We start from the raw sequence: 10,146 nt of genomic DNA, 5'->3' as shown, positions 1-10,146 counted from the left end.
ACAGTTCGGGACCCCCTACCCGAGATCCGCCAGTTTTGACACCGACATTGGTGCTTTCATTGAGAGTTCCTTTGTGTCGTCGCCTTTAGGCCTGATGGCTCCTCCGATCATCAACAACGATGCGGTCCAGGGTGAGACTTTTCTCCCCGGACAGATCTTCGTATTCGGCGGCTTTGCACTTCGGGCCACTTCGCTTGGCCATCTGGAGCAGATCGAAAGCTACTCCCCTGGCCATCAGGTCAGGTTTGGAAGTTTGAACTACACGGCTGACATCCGCGGAGACTTGATCTTCGACGGGTTCGAGCCACAGCCGAGCGCGCCGCACTATCACGATGGGCATGATCTAGCTCTGCCACCGGACAGTGCCCGGGAGGCCGCCCCAGTGTCCGCTCTGACCCTTCGCATGGAGCCGACTGCGCCAATCAAGGACGGGTGGCTGGACACCGCCTTGGGGCTGCAATCTCTACGGCGATCGAGCCGAATACCAGCCTTGTCCTTCGCGAAACTCGTGACTCCAAGGTGCCGGACTCCTTTCCGGACTCCGAGCCTTCCGCACCCCTGCCGATCGAACCCGATTGGGCGCCGGTCATGGAGTTCGCCGCCGCGGACATCTTTCAGCACTCGCCCTTTGGTGACATTCTGAATTCACTACAGTCTCTCTCTTTATCAGGAGAGCCCTGGCCAGACTATGGTCAGCAAGGTTGGGATGCGGACGACGAAGAAATTCGAAGCCCACCCACCACCCACTTCAAGGTAGCCACTATCGATGATTTAACCGACATGCTCGACTTTGACTCCGAAGACATCGACGGTATGGACGTCGATGAAGGAGACGACCAAGAACCAACGCCTATAGGGCACTGGAAAGCCACCTCATCATACGACATATACATGGCGGACACCCCAAAAGAAGGGAACGGCGACGGAACAACGGAGGATGACTCCTCCAAGAAACAGCCTAAGCGCCGGCATTAGCGGCGCCGCTCTAAATCCCACCAAAGCAAAAACGGCAATTCCGGAACGGGAGATAATAACACCCCGGACAGTGCCGAAGACAACCCCCTCCAGCAGGATTTAGCACAGGAGGATGGAGAAGCCAGCCCTCATGAGAGAGCGGCAGACAGAGAGGTCGAGGACGATAATTACATGCCTCCCTCCAAAGACAAGGCAAGCCTCGACGACGATGAATTTGTTGTGCCTGAGGATCCCGTCGAACAAGAGCGTTTCAAACGCAGGCTTATGGCCACGGCAAGCAGCCTCAAGAAAAAACAGCAGCAGCTTAGAGCTGACCAAGACTTGCTAGCCGATAGATGGACTGAAATCCTTGCGGCCGAAGAATACGAACTCGAACACCCCTCCAAGAGCTACCCAAAGCGCAGGCTGCTACCCCGATTAGAGGAGGAAGCAACTAAACCTACATCACCAGCGCATGACGCGGCCGACCGGCCACCTCGTGGCCGCGACACAAAGGCCTCTCGGCCATCAATTCAAGCTGCACCCCGGCGCCGCTCAAAAAGTACCAACGCACGGGGAAATGCGCCAGACCTGCGAGACATACTAGAGGACAAGGAAAGGCAAACAAGATCGATATACGGATCGCGTGGGCGCCCCATGACACATGACGATAAACGTCATGCCGGATATGGCAAATACAGACAGGCCAAGTACATCAGACAAAGCTCTTCTGGGCTACGTCGTGATATAGCCCAGTACAGAGGCACCGCACACCCACTATGCTTCATAGATGAAGTGATGGATCATCAAATCCCCGAGGGGTTTAAACCCGTAAACATCGAATCATACGATGGCACAACAGATCCCACGGTATGGATCAAGGATTATCTCCTTCATATTCATATGGCCCGCGGTGATGATCTACACGCTATAAAATACCTCCCACTCAAGCTTAAAGGACCAGCTCGGCATTGGCTTAAGAGTTTGCCAGCAGAGTCAATTGGTTGCTGGAAGGACCTGGAAGCCGCATTCCTTGACAATTTCCAGGGCACTTATGTGCGACCACCACACGCCGATGACCTAAGCCACATAATTCAGCAGCCAGAGGAATCGGCCAGACAATTGTGGACACGGTTCCTAACCAAGAAAAATCAAATAGTCGACTGTCCGGACGCAGAGGCCCTCGCAGCCTTCAAGCATAACATCCAAGACGAATGGCTTGCCCGGCACCTAGGACAGGAAAAGCCGAAATCCATGGCAGCCCTCAGAACACTCATGACCCGCTTTTGCGCGGGAGAAGACAGTTGGCTCGCTCGCAGTAATAACATGTCCAAGAGCCCTGGTAATTCGGATACCAAGGACAACAATGGCAGGTCGCGTCGCAACAAGCACAAGCGCCGCATTAACGGCGACAATGCTGAGGATACGGCAGTTAATGCTGGATTCAGAGGCTCTAAACCCGGTCAGCGGAAAAAGGCATTCAAAAGAAATACTCCGGGCCCGTCCAGTTTGGATCGAATACTCGATCGCTCGTGCCAGATACACGGCATCCCCGAAACACTAGCCAATCACACCAACAGGGATTGTTGGGTGTTCAAGCAGGCAGGCAAATTAAGTGCCAAAAACAGAGACAAGGGGCTACATAGTGATGACGAGGAGGAGCCCCGGCTGCCGAACAACAGGGGACAGAAGGGCTTTCCCCCACAAGTGCGGATGGTGAACATGATATATGCAACCCACATCCCCAAAAGGGAGCGGAAGCATGCACTCAGGGACGTATATGCGTTGGAGCCAGTTGCCCCAAAGTTCAACCCATGGTCCTCCTACCCGATCACTTTTGATCGAAGGGACCACCCCACTAGCATCCGCCACGGCGGATTCGCCACATTGGTTCTAGACCCAATAATTGATGGATTCCACCTCACTAGAGTCCTCATGGACGACGGTAGCAGCCTGAACCTGCTATATCAGGATACAGTGAGAAAAATGGGCATAGATCCCTCGAGGATTAAACCCACAAAGACGACCTTTAAAGGCGTCATACCGGGTGTAGAGGCCAACTGTACAGGCTTAGTTACACCCGAAGTGGTCTTCGGATCCCCGGATAATTTCCGAAGCGAGGAGTTAATCTTCGACATAGTCCCGTTCCACAGTGGCTATCACGCCCTGCTCGGACAAACCACATTTGCAAAGCTCAATGCGGTGCCGCACTAACCATACCTCAAGCTCAAGATGCCAGGCCCTCGAGGAGTCATTACGATCAATGGAAACACCGAACGCTCTCTCCGAACGGAGGAGCATACGGCGGCCCTCGCGACGGAAGTACAAAGTAGCCTCTCAAGGCAATTCTCCAGTCTGGCTACTAAACGTTCGGACACCGTCAAGTGCGCCCGGAGTAACCTACAAAAAGACCGCCTGGCACGTTCCGAGCAAGTGTAGCAGTGCGGCCCCAACCCCAGCCCTCGCAAAATTGCGAAACCAGTACTACGCGTACATAACTACGCCCTGGAAATACCATGGGCATATGGGGAGGGGCACAACCACGGCACGCCCAAAATGCGGCTCAACCGCACTAGGGGCTCCAGATTTTGTCATTTCTTTTTTCTTACTTTCAGGACTCCATTCTTCGGAAGGCCTGTCCGGCAGCACAATCACCGAACACACGATGCAACAGCCAGGGAGGTAGCAAGCTACGTCGGATGTCCAGGTGGTCTCTATAACAAGCTAAATACCTGTCTTACATAAAGTCTCGCAGCTTGCCCCTGGAGGGGGGTATGTCTAATAATCCCATCTCTTGCTTATCGCACTATTTGTATCGTCCTGCTTTCACAACAGCCTTTTAATAAACAATACATAGCTCTTGTCTAGTATTGCATTCATTTTTTATGTAAAATATGTTCAGTTATGACATTATGCAACTGTATGCTTTGGTACGGCCAATACACCAGGGGCTTAAGTACCCCACAATATGGTGTGAGAAGTCTGAACACTCCCACGAGTGCGGCACCCCGAACTTATAGCATTATATGCATCGGCTCCGAATCATGTCTTGGGTCAATAGTTGGGTTTGCCCGGCTCCCATGTTTTGGTACCTTACATTCCGCTATATCGGCTAAGGTAGCGCTGGGAGAACTACTGCGATTGTGCCCCAGTTGAGCTGGGTTAAGCACCTCAGTAGAGAAAGCTAAAACTGACCATCATGATAGGGCGAGAGCCGGTCGCTGTTCGAGAGGTTTTTGAGTCCCTAAAGACTTATGCCGCTTAGAACGAGGAGCTGGCTTTGTCCGGCCTAGGCGTGGATAGCGCCCCGAACTCGGTCTTCCGAATACTAGGGGCTTCGCAAAAATTTAGAATTATAGAATTCTATGGCTAAGTGAGAGTGATAAAGCATTATAGTCTGATTGCCTTGTTCGTTGTGCTGAGCGCCTCCCTCGAAGGACCCAAGAATGGGAACAAGAGCGCTCAAGTTTATCCCGAACACCCCAGCACTCGTGGCATGGGGGTAGAAGCCGACGACTCGCATCTCTCAGATTTAATAAATGGCCGCACAGAAGGTAATATTTTAAATTCAGCAAGCGTTGCTTAGCGCATATGAACAAGTTTTCAGCGCACAGGATAAACACGAGCGAGTTTACTCAAAAATTACATCTTTGGAACATTCATTCGCCACAAGGCGGGCACCCTTCAGGACGCCCTCATAATACATCTCGGGCCTGCGATGCTCCTTCCCCTCCGGTGGCCCATCTGTCACCAGCTTCTCAGCATCCAGCTTGCCCCAGTGTACTTTAGCATGGGCAAGGGCCCTACGGGCGCCTTCGATGCATACGAAGCGCTTGATGACTTCAAGCCGTGGACAGGCATCCACCAGCCGCCTCACCAGCCCAAAGTAGCTCCCAGGCAGGACCTCCCCAAGCCACAGCCGGCCTATAAGGCCCTTCATGGCCTGTTCGGCTACCTTATGGAGCTCGACCAGCTGCTTCAGCTGGTCGCTCAAGGGCACCGGGTGTCCGGCCTCAACATACTGGGACCAGAACACCTTCTCCGTCGAGCTCCCTTCTTCGGCTCGGTAGAATGCGGCAGCGTCGGATACACTGCGGGGCAGATCTGTGAATGCTCCTGGAGAGCTCCGGATTCGGGTAAGTAACAAGTAATTCACTTTCACGTGCTTGCTTTGCATAAAGAATGCCTTACCTGCCGCTATCTTCTTCATCGCCTCAATTTCCTGGAGGGCCTTTTGGGCTTCGGCCTTGGCAGATTTGGCGCTCTCAAGGGCCGAGGCAAGCTCGGACTCTCGAGTCTTTGAGTCAAGCTCCAATCTCTCGTGTTTCTTCACAAGAGCATGGAGCTCTTGCCGCACCTCCGCCACCCGCACCTCCTGCTTTTCTAGCTCGGCGCGCTCCACGGCCGCATTGTCTTCGGCCTTGGACTGCGCTTCCCTCAGGGTCGCCACCTCGGTTGTGGCCCCTGTAATACTCACGTTGGTCCTGTCATTTTTTGTAACCAGGTTTTTTTATATACTTACATAAGGTACTACTTACCTTACTTGTCCTCGAGCTGCTTCTTGGCAAGGCCGAGCTCGTTCTCGGACCGCTCGAGGCTCTGCTTCAATGCATCGACCTCTGCGGCCAGTGCGGCAGAGGTCAACAGCGCAGCCTGCATTCCCATATTGACATATTTATGTAGACTCATGCGTATATCTTTTTAGATCCTGAGTCCGGCTTTTCTTTCCGAACACCAAACTGAGCATCAGGGGCTACTGTCTATGCGGTAATATTTTTACATGTCTTAAATACATACCTGAAAGCCTCTTAGAAGGCTGGCACAGGCTTCTGTCAGCCCACTCTTAGCGGACTGAACCTTCTGGATCACCGCACTCATAATAGTGCGGTGCTCCTCATCGATGGAGGCGCTGTTAAGCACCTCCAGCAAATTGTCCGGTGCCTCCGGTTGGACGGAGGCCACCGGCGTCGTAGGCTTGCCCTTCTTACGAGGGGGCCGCATGCCGGACTCCGGAACCACTGAAGGTTCCGGTGCGGTGTCCGGCCCAGGGCCAGACTTAGATCCCTCTAGGGTTTTATCCCCTTTGCGCCTGGAGTCCGGAAGGTTGCCTTGCGGCGCCTCCGGGGCTACCTCCTCCTGGCCTCGCCCCTTTTGGGACTCCACCTCGGCATCGTCCGTGGGGCGAGGGGAGGTAGCACTCGGGAGTGAAAGACTATTCACATCCGACAAATCCAGGGATCCGCTCAACGAAGCGTCGAGCTGGGCCTTGGGCGGACTGCATGATTATGTTCGGCGTTAGAAGATACTGTGCACTAAAGGAACGCCATGAGTTATTCTGGTACTTACGATTTCGCCAGGGGCTTGGCCCTGGATGGCCATTCCTCTCCGCCGTCGTCGGCGTTGGTGGAGTAGTCCGGAAGAAGGGTCTTTTCCTTCTTGGACCCTCTGGCCTCCCCAGTTGGGGTGGCTTTTCTCTTCTTTCATCCCCCCGATGGAGGGGGGAGAGGCTTCTTCTTCCTCCTTCTCGTCTTCGGGGGAGGAGTGCGCTTCGGGGTCATCGGGCGATGAATCCGACACCACCAGGCGCTGGGAGCTCTTTCGAGTTCTTGTGGCCTTCTTCTTGGCCTTCTTCTCCGGCACCATGTGAGGTGCCGGGACCAGCAGCTTCGCCAAGCGGGCATCTGCTGGGCCTTCGGGCAAAGGAGCCGGACAGTCGATCTGTCCGGACGTCTTCTTCCAGTCCTGTCAAAGGAGCGGGAGCTTAGATCCCACATAGAGTCAAACTATGAAAAACAAGTATCTTGTAAAGGGTAGAACAAGCTTACCGCGTTGTCTTGGTGCTTCACACAGAATCCGCGATCCTCGGTAGTGGGAGGGGAAACCTGGAGCCCTTGAATAGCACCTTCCAGGCGTCCTCGTGCGTTGTGTCAAAGAGCCTGGACAGGGTTTGGTGCTGGGCCGGATCAAACTCCCACAAGTTAAAAGCTTGTCGTTGACACGGGAGGATCTGACGGAAGAGCATGACCTAGACTACGTTGACAAGTTTAACCTTCTTGTCCACCAGGTTTTGGACGTAGGTTTGGAGTCCGGTCACCTCTTCCAAATTACCCCACGACAGGCCCGTCTCTTTCCAAGAGGTGAGCCGTGTGGGGATGCCAGATCGGAATTCGGGGGCCGCTGCCCATTAGGGTCGCGCGGCTCGGTGATGTAGAACCACCCCGATTACCACCCTTTGATGGTTTCCACAAAGGAGCCCTCGAGCCATGTAAAGTTGGGCATCTTACCCACCATGGCACCTCCGCTCTCCGCTTGCCGGCCGCCCACTACCTTCGGCTTGACATTGAAGGTCTTTAGCCATAAGTTGAAGTGGGGCTTGATGCGGAGGAAGACCTCACACACGACGATGAACGCCGAGATGTTGAGGATGAAGTTTGGGGTCAGATCGTGGAAATCCAGGCCGTAGTAGAACATGAGCCCCCGGACAAATGGATGGAGTGAGAATCCCAGTCCGCGGAGGAAATGGGGGAGGAACACCACCCTCTTATGGGGCCTGGGGGTGGGGATGAGCTGCCCCTCATCTGGGAGCCGGTGCGCAATGTCGTTGGACAAGTATCCGGCCTTCCTCAACTTTTTGATGTGCCCCTCTGTGACGGAGGAGGCCATCCACCTGTCTCCCGCTCCAGACATGGCTGGAGAAGGTTGAGGTGGGAAGTGCGGACTTGGGCGCTGGAGCTCGAGTGCGCGGAAATGGATAAGCAAAGGAGGAAGAAGGCGTAGATGGAAAGGGTGGATCCTTATCCCCTTATATGGGTGGACGAAACTATGTGCCCCCGCCAGCCTGGTAAAACTCGCTTATCTCCCAAGCACCGTGATTAATGGCACGGTTGGGTTACCCACGCCCGTATTGATGAGAATCCTAGAATAAGGGGACACAATCTCTGCTTTGACAAGATGTGCCAAGGAAACCGCCTCGCTAAACGCGCTGAGGTGGGACAGTAAAACGATTCGGATAAAGGCTTGGTCGTGGCATGATGTCATGCTGCGGAATACGTTAGCAGATTAGATTTGTACAAATATTATTCTCTCTATGGTGGTATGTGGAACTTATTTTGCAGAGCCGGACACTATCCTTGTGTTCAAACATCTTCTATGAAGTATTCGGAGGAGGAACCCGCCTTGCAATGCTGAAGACAATTTGCGCACCGGACTCGTCGTCATTGAAGCCTGGTTTAGGGGCTACTGAGGGAGTCCTGGATTAGGGGGTGTCCGGATGACCGGACTATGACCTTTGGTCGGACTCCTGGACTATGAAGATACAAGATTAAAGACTTCGTCCCGTGTCCGGATGGGACTTTCCTTGGCGTGGAAGGCAAGCTTGGCGATACGGATATGTAGATCTCCTCCCATTGTAACCGACTCTGTGTAACCCTAGCCCTCTCCGATGTCTATATAAACCGGAGGGTTTTAGTCCGTAGGACGAACAACAATCACACCATAGGCTAGCTTCTAGGGTTTAGCCTCTCTGATCTCGTGGTAGATCTACTCTTGTACTACCCATATCATCAATATTAATCAAGAAGGAGTAGGGTTTTACCTCCATCGAGAGGGCCCGAACCTGGGTAAAAACATCGTGTCACTTGTCTCCTGTTACCATCCGCCTAGACGCATAGTTCGGGACCCCCTACCCGAGATCCGCCGGTTTTGACACCGACAGTGGGCCTTTAGCTGGGCCGGCCCATTATGGTCCGCAAAATCTCGTGGGCCTTTAGCTGGGCCGACCCATTATGGATCGCAAAATCTTGTGGGCCTTTAGTTGGGCCGGCCCATTTAAACTTTATGGGACACTTTTGGGCCGGTCCACGTGTCAACATTTCATAAGCGCATCTCGCCCATTGGATGAGTGACACCTGTGCCAACGCGGATCTGACACATGTTTCCTCCAGCCAATGATGATTTTACACGTGGAAAAACTTCATTGGTCCGGGCTGTTAACGGGTTATCGGATCCAAAACCGGACCCGATAGCTTAACGGCATTCCCTTACGGTGGATGCCACGTGTCGGTCACCCTTGACGAAAGCACTTATGTGACGCGCGATTTATCGTCATGGAAGTGGACACTTCTGTGATGATAATTTTGGTAGTGTCATGGAACACTTCTACGACAGCACAGGTATGACTATCTTGATTCTGTCATAAAATCGTCATGGATGTACATGCATGACAGAAAACGTGACCTACTGTGACAAACACGTATCATCATGGAAGTGTATTTTTTTTTGTAGTGTAAGGCATGGTTCGCAAGTATCAAATGATTCATAATCAAGTGATTCCAAAAGCCCATCAGTATGGAGTTTCTTCAAGCGCTTTACATCAATATGACCTAAATGGCAGTGCCACAAATATGTTGCACTATCATTATCAACTTTGCATCTTTTTGGCATCAATATTATGAATATGTGTATCACTACGATCAAGATTCAGTAAATCATCAACATTGGATGTATGACCATGAAAGGTTTTATTCATGTAAACAGAATAACAATTATTCTCTATCTTATTGCAATAAACATGATCTAATCATATTCATGCTCAATGCAAACAACAAATAACATTTATTTAGGTTCAACACTAATCCCGAAATTATAGGGAGTGTACGATGATGATCATATCAATCTTGGAACCACTTCCAACACTCATCATTACTTCATCCTCAACTATTCTCTATTTATTCTGCAACTCCTGTTTCGAGTTACTAATTTTAGCAACCGAACAAGTATCAAATATCCAGGGGTTACTACGAGCACTAGTAAGGTACACATCAAATAACATGTATATCAAATATACCTTTGTTCACTTTGCCATCCTTCTTATCCGCCAAAATATTCGGGGCAGTTCCGCTTCCAATGACCATTTCCTTTGCAGTAGAAGCACTCAGTTTCAGGCTTAGGTCCAGCTTTGGGCTTCTTCACGGGAGTGACAACTTGCTTGTCATTCTTCTTGAAGTTCCCTTTCTTTCCCTTTGCCCTTTTCTTGAAACTAGTGGTCTTGTCAATCATCAATACTTGATGCTCTTTCTTGATTTCTATCTTCGTCAATTTTCAGCATCACGAAGAGCTTGGGAATCGTTTTCGTCATCCCTTGCATACTATAGTTCATCACGAAGTTTCAGTAACGATGGTGGCTATAGAACT

This window comes from Triticum dicoccoides, chromosome 5B (genome assembly GCF_002162155.2).
Source record: "Triticum dicoccoides isolate Atlit2015 ecotype Zavitan chromosome 5B, WEW_v2.0, whole genome shotgun sequence".
Classification (NCBI taxonomy): domain Eukaryota; kingdom Viridiplantae; phylum Streptophyta; class Magnoliopsida; order Poales; family Poaceae; genus Triticum; species Triticum dicoccoides.
This window is presented reverse-complemented; position numbering follows the sequence as displayed.